We start from the raw sequence: 12,035 nt of genomic DNA, 5'->3' as shown, positions 1-12,035 counted from the left end.
CTGTGAAATGTATAGTACTACCTACAGTACTTCCACAGTGTCCAAATGAGAGCCAAATTGGCCTTTGTACAGTGCTGATTTTGCAATATTTAAACTACACGCATTTCTGTCTTTATGATCTTTTGGTTTTAATTGTGTTATTTGGGGACTGATAAACCAAATCTTGTCAGTGTTCTCAAAATTCTAGCAGGCTGTCATCATTTCCTGTTGGGTGATAGACTCTCACTAGTGACTCTACCAAGCAAATCCTGGTGTCTCCAGGGTCTGAGGATCATGAGAGCTTCTTTAACTCTAAACAGTTTAGGGTTCCTTTCTGAAATTTATGTCTGTTCTCTCTGGAACATGGAAATTTTAGGATTGACCAGTTACTCACCCTTAAAGTGACAGACACATCCTTCAGTGTTCTGGTTATAACCTAACTGCAAAGGACTCTGGGAAGTTTAGGAGACTATTTGGATGTCTAGTTAATTATGAATACATTGTCCCCTACATGGCCCCCTCATGGCTTTGTAATAATAGCTTCTTACTGGAGAGACTTCTCAGATCCTTAAAATATTTCATTTATAATTATTTGTTATAGCACAGAATTCCAAATAATCTCCCATTCCAAAATCTCTCTTTCATGTGTGCCAGTTGATTTAGGATCTACCCTGTAATATGGTTTTTACTGCAAACCATTGCAGCCAGGCATCTTCCTCTTAAAAAGACCAGAGGCTGGGGACAGGTGAGTAGGATATTAGAGTAGTGTGCATGAAGAGTGTAAAGCCAGGATAAGCGGGGAGGTTGTAGGCACACATAGCAGGAACACTCAACCTCAGTCCCCTGAATGAAGACATATTTGTTGTAGAATATTAGTTGAAGATGTGTTACATTCATTTATGCTGTGGAATATTTGTTTAATGATGCAAAAATGTGTTGCATTCTTTCATGTTACATTTCTTTAACTCTGTGAAGCTGTGTTACTTTGCCTGCCTAAAACACCCGATTGATCTAATAAAGAGCTGAATGGCAAATAACTAGGCGGAAGAAAGGATAGGCAGGGCTTCCAGGCAGAAAGAATAAATAGGAGGAAAGAAAGAGAAGAGGAAGGAGTGAGAAAAGGAGAAGGAGAGGTGGATTCCGGGGGCAGCCACTCAGTCACACAGCCAGACACAGAATAGGAAGGAAAGAAAAGATATACAGAAATAGAGAAATAAGCCAGGCTAAGGCTGGGCATTCATAAGGAAGAATAAGTCTCTGTGTATTTATTTGGGAGCTGGGTGGCAGACCTCCAGTTTAAAACAACAACAACAAAAAACAAAAACTACACATATCTAATCCATGATCTAGGACTCAGAGTCAGCCAAGTGGAAGAAGAAATGGGGATGGATATATGAAGGCAGAAGGCAGAGGAAAGACATGCCTTGTACTTGGACCTTTGCCTTTAAAAACAACCAGATTCATTAAATTATTAAGCAAGAAGATAAAGGGACTTCAGTGTGCAGAGCTCAGATTCAGCCTAGGCTAGCTAGGGTGTATCAGAAGACAGAAAGATCAGTTGTGTGGTCATCACAGTCATCCCACTGAGAATAAACAGTATTTGGTGTGGGTGAAAAGAACAAACCTCAGAGCTTGAGTTGTGGGTTTGAAGAAATTCTGGGTGCTGGAGAGACTTCCGGTTAAGTGCACACACTCCTCCTGCAGGAGGGCTGAACTGGCTTCCTAACACCCACACTAGGAAGCTCACAACTGCCTGTAACTCCAGATCCAGAATCCATTGGCCTCTGCAGGCACAGGTACTCATGTCCACATACCTACACACAGACACACAAACATACACACATAATTAACAATAAAATGAAATGTTACATAATAATGAAAGTTGACCTGCCTTGTTCAGAACTCATCATCACTGGTAACTCAGACTCACAAAAGCCATGACAAACAAGGTGTTTCCAATTCACTATGTAAATATGCAAACCTCTAGTTTGCATTCCAGCAGGACACCCAGGAAAAAGTGTGTTTCTTCTCACCTAAAATTGCAGCTACTTGAGAAATCACACTATAGACTTTATTTTACTTCTAGCTGTAGTTATTTTTATATACAACAAATGATTTTATTAATGATAATTTTAAAACCTAGAACAGCATAACAAAAAATACAACAACTTTGAAGATGGGTTTGGTGGTACAGGCCTGCAATCCCAGCACTCAGGAGGCTAAGACAGGAGGATTTAGAGTAGTTTTTTCCACATTTAATTTCATTTTTAATTATGTTGGGCTAGGAGATAGGTGCAAGTGCCCTGGGAGGCCAGAGGTGTATGATCCCCTGGAGCTTCAGTTGCAGGGAATTGTGAGACACCTGAACACTGTGCTAGAACCTGAGAAGTATGAGCTCCTTAAGCAATGAGCCATCTGTCCAGCCATAGGGTTGAGAGTTCAAAGCCAGCCTGGGTTACATAATGAGGCCCTGTGTCCAAATCACTCACACACATACAGAGAGAGGGAGAGAGAGAGAGAGAGGGAGGGAGAGAGAGAGAGAGAGAGAGAGAGAGAGAGAGAGAGAGAGAGAGGAGAGGGAGGAGAGGCAGACAGACTGAGACAGACAGAACATTTGAAATTATTAGTATCAAAAGAATAGGTACTATCTTTCACATTATCTAGCTAGCAATTCTTCAGTCTTGTAATGCCACTCTGGAGGATATTTACAGCTTAATGTCTTTACTTGCTACTTGGAAGGAAAGAAAACAGTATCTATACGAAGTCAATGAAGAAGCCACATGAAGATTTGAATATGGTTGAGTCTCTTTAAGATTCAAATCTGACAAGTTGGCAAGAAAATTATTAAAAAATACCGTGTTTATCTTCTGAAGAAAAATAAAAGTATAAATCTCTGAAACCAAACAGTGCATTTCCCCATAGGAAACTGGATAGTACAATGCCTTTAAAATATATAATTTCATTATTAAAAACACACAGGAACTGTACATATTTATGGAGTACATTGTGAGTTTCAAATTTCTATATGATGTGTAAGGATGACCTCTGGAATCTGTTATTTCTTTGTGCTGGGAAAACTTAAAGCCTGCCTCCAGACCTGCGCTACCCACCAAGGATAATGTCTCTTTGACATAAGTAGGAAAAGAGAACAAACTTTTTTTTTTTAATTTGTATATCTTAAAGAGTACAGTGTCAACATCTAAACAGAAGATACTCTTGAGCCTACTTTTAAGACAAAACCAGAGCTACATTGGTCATAACTGAAATATCAACATTGCTGTGTATATAAGAAAATGATTTTTCATTGCATGTGTTATGTACATGGCAGCTTCTCCTACACACATATCTGTAGATAAGTTACATTGGCCATTTGCCCATAAGAGACGCCATGTTGTGTTTGCATAGTTAATACTGATCACTCAGTGCTGGCAAAGAAATGAAAGTCTCCATAGGAGCTGAGTGTTGCCACTGTGTTGAGATTCTTGTTAAATTAAGATTATCCAGCCCAACTGAGGAGGAAAAGCCATTTATGTATTCATACCCTAAGATCTTAATTTTCCAGACAAGCCTTAATAATACTTTATACTAGGAAACAAAACTATTCATTGCAATCATTTCTCTTCTTTTTCTACTGATATTATATAAAAATTAATTGAAGAATGTGGTCATTGATATTCTTAACAGCTTCTAATTTTCAAGGTGTTTCACACTGAAGATATTTAGCTTTGTAAAGACAAGGATCTAAAGGGTATTTTGGGGAGGAAGAATATGTTCAAATAAATACTCAAGTGTGAAAACAAAAATAAATCATATTTTATATAGTGTCTCCCAGATAGATAGTTCTCATACTAAATATTAATCTTATGATGTTAGTATTTTAGGCTTATAAAGGTAGTACTATACTTTGTAATAAAGTATGTGAAACCTTTAATTTTAGAATATTACCAAATTCAATATAATGCACAAATTTTGTGTAAATAAATGTTTGCTAATGGTAAATCACTAATTCACTTGCTGTTTTAAGGAAATGTATTCAAAGGACATGTTACTTCTAATTTTGGCTATTAAATTGTACTGTCAGCAAAATAATAATTCAAAATATTTACTAATATAACATTCCTCTTCATGTTATGTTTTGAGAAAATGAACTCAGGGAAAATCTTAGTCTGCCTATTCTTATTGGGTTTCACTTGTTGACAAACTAGTAATGTTTATTTTTATTCTAATGTAAAACATACTCAAGCACTTTATTGCTGTTATTCTTTTTTATTTCATTGGTTTAATGATCACAGAAATTCTTTATGTAGAAGATACGCCTTTGATCTTCACATGATCTGAGCTTGTGTTGCAATATTTACACTTGGGGATCTGCAAGAACAAGAATGTGCTATTTGTAGTTGTAGGTCATTACTGGAGAAAAGTCCCACTTCTACATGACAACTGAGCCTTGAAAATTCCGCCTGCATGGATCTCCGTGCCAACAGCGAGGCGTCAAGTTAGCTGCTAATGGGCATTCACACCATACTTTGTTTTACATATAAGAAAAAAAACACAAATCTACACACTATTAAAAATAAAAAAACCAGTCTTCATTGACAAAGTGATGATCATGAAGATTGTTTAAAATCACAAGAAAATGGATATGAATGCATTAAGAGGAATTGATTTTGCATAAAACTGTACATGCAAACAGATAAGGATTATAAATTAATATACAACACATTTAAATCATTAAGATTTAAGATTGTATGTCACTCTTTTACCATTTAGAAAATTATTTTCAAATCATTCATGGGGTTATCTTTTTTTTTGCTTTAAATGGTGCAACTGTACAGTTTGATGTTGCTTGTCATTAAGAGAGTCCTAGAAATGTGAAGATACACCTAGAGAGATCTTTGCAAAATGGCTATGATGCCTCTGACATAGCTATAGTATTTTGTCTCTAATACTTTCTCTTCATACTAGCTCTATTCACTTACTCAAAACAAAATTCTTCACTTTGTCATGACTAAACTATTAAATACATGCAAAATTAATTTTTACATCTATAAACAAACATTAAACTATGGATAATAGACACTTTGAAAACATTTCAAAAAATAATTATTAATGAGAAAGAAGAAGAAATTTAGATATGGATATTTACATAATACAAATGGACAAAATATCCTGAAGGATATTTTGAAGAATTTTTAAAAGTTCTTTCCTAAGCAGTGTTTTCAATTTTAAAACTTACATGTTAAAATACCATTGCTTGTACAGGGATAAATCATGTCTCATGCTAACAACACTCATGACCCAAGGTTCTCAGTACATCCATCATCACCTATTTGCAAATGAGAAAAGATGAGTAATTGACAAATGTTTTATTTCGTGATAGGAATAAAAATTCTTCACCTGAATTATATTTGCCTAAAGCAATAAGAAATAATTATTATTGAGAAGTAAACACAAGTGTTTTGTACTAAAATCTTGTTTGTTTGTTTGTTTGTTTTTCAGCTTTCTTATCTAGATATAGACCTTTCATTTTAAAGAACAGTGTAGTTCAGTCACCAACCAGAATGCAAGCTCTCATTGTTGGACAGAATTTGATAGACCTCTTCCTACGAAAAATAAGACACTGGGGGCTAAGGCGGTGACTCGGAGATTAAGAGCATGTATTGGTTTTCTAGAAGACCCAAGTTCAGTTCCTAACATCCACATCAGAGGACTTATAGCCACTTGTGACTCCAGTTCCAGGGGCCCTGATACCTTCTTCTGGTCTCTGCAGACACTCATATACACATTCACTAACACACATAAATGGAAATAAAATTAAACTAAAAAAAAAAATTTCTTCTATTTTGTTCACCCAAGTAACCACACAAATTATGCTTTCTGGGGCATGCGAGAGAAATCAGTAGTTAATAGCATGTACTGCTCTTGCCTAGGACCCTAGCTAGTTAGTTTTCTAGGACCCATGCTGAGAAGTTTACAATTGCTTGTAACTCCAGCTCCTGAGAAATCTGGTGTTTCTGGCCTCTCCAGGCAACTGTACTCACCTATTTGCTTGCATGCATACACACACCTGCACACAAAACTACATAAAAATAAATAAAATCAGTCTTTAAAAGTTTTTCTGTTGGTGATAAAATAATGGATATTATAAGTAGTTGCAAGATGAACAGAAAGACAACCAAATTTGATATATAAATGATTAACCTGGAAGACACTAGGTCCTGAAAAGAACAGCTCTTCTGTGAAACACACACACACACACACACACACACACACACACACACACACACACACACACACACACCAGAGCTATTGCAAAGGAAATGTTGACAACATTAAATACACAAAAGGGGCGATCAGCTCATGTAATGCTAAGCATCAGAACAACATTGGGCACATAAAAGATTTAGAAAGGAGGCGAATCCCAGTTCTGGAATGAGCAGTCAATAATATGACAGCTATAAAAGCCCCATTTGGAATTCAGAGATCAAAAAATAGTTGTAGTCTTTGCAGCCCCATTAGGAATCAGGCTGCAACCACTTCCTTCTCTATGACAGCATTCAACTGTGTGCTTTAGATCTCCCCGGTAGAGAGCGTAATGAGCCTCCACAGGGCCACATACCTGCCAAGAAAATAATCCATCCTCCAGAAGCCCCAGTGACAATATTCCTCAATGCTCAGGGAAAAAACAGTGCTAAAGTGTTGTCATTCAAAAGCCTCCCCGCTCCATCCCGCCCTTACAATCCTCACTGGCAATCCTGAGGAAGCTAATGAGGGGAAGGCTGAAGCACACAAAAGAATCCTCATCCTCAAATCCAGGAAAAGAGAAGAGTTAAAATAAAAAAAAAAACCTCAAGCCAGCAGATCAACAACTACCTGTCAAAAATGACCTTCACCAAGTGTCAAGCAATGCCGGTTGTGGCTTCTCAAGTAAGCCCAGCAAGAGAGCTCAAGAACTCAGAAAGGGTCATAGGGCTTTGAGTCACTGCCCAGTTAATGCCCAATCTGTCCTCACAATTCTTCCTGCCGTTGCATTTCGGAGATAAGTTTATGACTAAACAATCTCTGAGCCACTGAGTGAATAAATCTGACAATTAGATCATTACAAATAAAATCAGGGTTTTCTTTTTCTGTCTTTTTTTGTTTTGTTTTATTTGTCTCTTTCATTAGCTATTTTTTTCCTCTATTTTATAAATTTCATGGTAGGTCTCCCAACGTGCATGTCACAGTGTATGTTCGTGAAGGTCAGAGGACAATCTGTGGGAGTCGTTCTCTCCTTCCACTAAGCAGGCTCCGGGGATTGAACTCGGGTTGCCAGGCCTGGCAGGAAGTGCTCTTGCCCAAAAAGGTATCTCAATAGCCATCCTTTATTCTCTTTCCATCAACCATCAACATCACTTTCACCTTTAGACCATAAAAAAAACTTAAATTTCTTCCAGGAACATTTGGAAATCATTATTTATGACCCTGAAAAGATAGTTTCCTAGCACATTTTTAGGGGGAGATATAAGCATATACTCATGAACAAATCATCATATTTGCCCTCAAATATACATTATGTCCTGGTTGTTTTTTTTTTTTTTTTTTTTTTTGGTTTTTCGAGACAGGGTTTCTCTGTGTAGCTTTGCGCCTTTCCTGGAGCTCACTTGGTAGCCCACTGGTTGTTTTGTTTTTAATCAACTTGACACAAGTTAGGGTTCTCTGAGAAGCGAGGGAACACAAAATGAGAAAACTCCTCTGTAAGATTGGCCTGTAGGCAAATTTGTGGGGCATTTTCTTAACTAAGGGTTGACATGAGAGAGCACAGACCACTGTGAGCAGTGCTACCCCATGGCAGGTGGTGCTATGTGTATGAAATAAAATAAAATAATAATAAAATAAAATAAAATCTGGCTGAGTAAGCCATAAGCAAGGCAGTAAGCAACATGACCTCTAGTTCCTGAGTCAAAATTCCTGTCATGAGTTCCTGACCTAACTTCCTCTAGTGATGGACTGTGGTGTGGAAGTAGAAGAGACAGACTTCTTTCTCCCCAAACTGCTCATGTTCATGGTGTTTTATAATAGCAATAGAGGCATTAAGTAAGACAGATGAGCACATTTTAAAAGATATTTTTAAATTAATATATGTGTGCATCTGTGTATGGGTATGTATATGGATGAGTATTGTTCCCTAAGAAGTCCAGAAGAGGGCAACAGATCTCCTTGAATTGGAGTTACAGTGGTTGTGAGCTGCACAATGTAGATACCGGGAACCAAACTTGGGTCTTCTATAAGAGAAGTGTGCTGTTGTAACAGCTGGACCACCTCTCTTCACTCCCATGGCACACACAATTTCAGTAGCCTCGGTGAGTGAGAACATGAAATGTGTTTTGAATCTGGCAGACTCTTGGTGACTGATGAAAGAAAACCTAGGCAAGATGGGGAAAGACACACACACACACACACACACACACACACACACACACACACACACTTTGTGACAAAATGCCCATTTCCTCTATCTCTGTATTTTACTGGGGACATATATGTGTCTTTTATGTGTGTTAACATGGAACTGCTGTCAAATCAATGTTTCTGTTGCTGCAACTAGCTCCCCTCACCCTGCTCAAATGGAGGTGAAGAACCTATGTCTTTGAAAGCTACCCATCAGAACAGTTACACACAGTTTAGGCTGATAGCTTCCATCCTTACACATACCAGATTATGTCAGCTATACTTCAGACTCTTGAACTAAGAACTTCATATAACCTTTAAAAATCATATTTAATCCTGAAAATATATATATTTGTTTTTTCCCAGACAGTGTGTCTCTGTGTAGTTTTGGTTCCTGCCCTGGATCTCACTCTGTAGACCAGGCTGGCCTTAAACTCACAGAGATCTGCCTGCCTCTGCCTCCTGAGTGCTGGGATTAACGGTGGTGTGCCACCACTCCCAATGATAATATTTTTTAAAGGGCACTAAAAGTATTCTATGAGGATTAGAGAATCATTATACTGTAGGAAAAAGTAATAGTATTGTTTACTTAATGTACATTTATTGAATGCTTATATACCACAAATTATTCTGGCTGCTACACATTGCATTACAAATAGAACAAAATCGCAGTCTCCAAGGTCCTTGCATTATGGTGGGAGAGTGTAGCATGAATCTTAAAAGTTCTTATTAGTAAAAACAAACCTGGAGCCAGTTATTGGGATGGAAGATCAGAAAGACAGAATAAGCCACAACTTCCTCACTTCGTCAATTCCTTAGCTGATCCTGTTTCCTCAGTCTGAATGGCTCTCAGCTGAACTGTGCTGCTCAAAGCCTAAAAGCTTAACCAGGCTCTAGTTCCTTGTCCTCATGCCTTATATACCCTTTTGCTCCCTGCCATCACTTTGTGCTCACATCCTGGGATTAAAGGCGTGAGTCACCATGCCTGGCTGTTTCCAGTGTGGCTTTAAACTCACAGAGATCCAAATGGATCTCTGCCTCCCAAGTGATATGATTAAAGGCATGTGTGCCACCATTTTCTGGCCTCTAGGTCTATGTAGTGGCTGTTCTGTTCTCTGACCCCCGATAAGTTTATTAGGATGCACAATATTTTGGGGAACACAATATCATCAGAGGAGAGACAAATAATAGAGGAAAAAATAGATAGCATAGATATCAATTTGGGTGATAATAAATGAAATGTAAGAAAATAAGAGAAAGATAAAGAAATGAGGTAGTAACAGTGGTTTTAAATAGGTTAGCATTTGAAAATTGTCTGGGGAAGTTAAAGAGTGTTCTGATGTTACTTCTGACTGGTGCTTTCAGCACAGAAAGGTCAACTACAAAGCCTCAAACCAGAGAATAGTGGGGCTAGAGCCTGTGGGGATTTGTATGTCCTTGGCAGGAACTTGGAACTTTCTATATGAAAGATGGCAATCAAATGGAGTTTTTAAGCAGAGAATATCATAATCTGATACACTGTATAAAGATTAAGCTATGAACTGCCTGAGACAGACTCCAAGAGCTCAATAGGAGGTTATGCAATAACATAAGTGAGAGATATTGGAAATTTAGGCCACAGTGATTAAAGTGAACATAATGAGAAATAGTTCAGTTCTGGAAAGATTTTTGAAGCAAAAGCAAATAGAATAATCAATTTAGACTTGTGACAGAAGATAAAGACATTTCCCAAGATGATTTCAAATTTTTGAGAGAATAGACCCCCTTAGTACAAAATATCTCACAATATCACATCAATATACAGGTAGCAAAAACTGATCAAACAGAAAGGAGAAATAGATAGGTCCACATTACAGACAGGAATCCACACTTTCCTAATAATATCTGATAGAATTAGTGAACTATAAAATTAACAAGGACACAGAAGAATTGGGGATCACTAACCAACTTGACAAAATTATTATTAATAGAACATTATAGCAAACAACTGCAGAGTACCAATTTTTCCTATAATTATGTATAGAATGTTTCCGAGGATAGACCGTCTGCTGCACCCTAAAAATAAACCTCAAATTATTATTCAGCCTCAATAGAATTAAACTTAAACAAACCACAGAAGGCTATCAGGAAATGTCCTCAACTTGGCAATGTTGGTTTGAAACTGAGTTCTCACTTCAAGAGGAGTAAGAGTAAGAGAATTTATTACAAGCCAAGTGTGAGTAGTTATGACCCTGGAATACAGAATCAGGTTGCCCTGAATACTAAGTTCCAGTGTGATAACAGTTTCATGAGGCTTTATAGTTGTAGAACAACAACAGAACTAGGAATCAAGATACTTTTTCAAAGTATAGTTCTTTTGCTTTCACAAATTCCCCCCTCAGTAGAGAACATGGGCTGAGGGTAGTAGAGATAACCAATGTTCCAGATGTATATTTATCATTCAGTCTGTTTACTTTTGCCTCTTGAAGAACAGTGACTAACATCTGGGCCCATAGGATGGAAGAGTCTATACACCTAGTCTTTATATTGACTTGACTATTGACTTTTGGAATGACACCTAGAAAATGTTTGTTTGCAATCACCTGGCTTCTTTTATGCAAAATGAATTTTATAGTAGAATAATTCTCTATTCTTAATATGATAATCCATTTAGTAAATACGAATGCATACTGTTTTAATTTTCAAGAGGAAATTAATACAACCCCTAATGGCTCTTCCTGGACTCATCTTTCATGTATGTCTCTTGATTTGGTTGGAAAGTAATGGCTTTTGCATTGCCAATGTTCAAGAAAACCATTACTTTATGATTAAGCGAAAAAGTAAATGAGATGACATGTACAGCAGCCAATTATCTGTGAAGGATTGTCTGTTTTCAATAATAAGTGGTTTGCTTTCAATATTTGGTTAATTTTTCCTGCTGTGATCAAAAGTGTCTCTTATAATTCAACCACAGGATGCTATATGAGACTCAGACATTTGTAGGACTGTCCACTGGTTTTGAAGTTGAGTTGGGTTAGTATATACTCTTAAAATATGTTGTTACAGTGAATGTATAACTGTTTGCTCCTGGTTGCACTCTCATTTCTGTACCTAAACTGGAGGGTCTCAGACTGCTGGTTCATCTCTAGCCTGAAGGAAATGACCATTCCTTCTCAGGGTCATTGCACTAGAGTCGTTGAGGACCAGAACAAAAGAGAGAATAGTCATGCAACCCCTTTGTTTCTATCTTTAGCAAGGCAGGATTGTAGTATAAATCATTTGACCAAAGTCATAAACTATGTGTCTCTAAACTCAAAAACTACTCTCTTTCACCTATACCTTCTATAACTTTTATAAAAATTACAAGAAGTGGGAAGATGGTGATATAAAGTGTGAAGATTATAAAATTATTACAATAATCTCTATATTACATTATGTTTGTGGCCTCGAAGTCTGAATATTTAGATTGTTGGGACAAATTACTGGGCGTAGTTCTCCTGAAACTCATAATAATTTTGTTTTATATCTTTTCTTGTTAATGTACAGAGGATTTATTTTGGGACTTTAAAATTTGTTCTTAAAATTTATGACTTATCATCTTGTACTTTACTGTTGGTAATAGATCTTCCTTTTCTTACCATGAAGAA

Source organism: Peromyscus maniculatus, chromosome 6 (assembly GCF_049852395.1).
Source record: "Peromyscus maniculatus bairdii isolate BWxNUB_F1_BW_parent chromosome 6, HU_Pman_BW_mat_3.1, whole genome shotgun sequence".
NCBI classification, from domain to species: domain Eukaryota; kingdom Metazoa; phylum Chordata; class Mammalia; order Rodentia; family Cricetidae; genus Peromyscus; species Peromyscus maniculatus.
Note: the sequence above shows the minus strand (reverse complement) of the source record.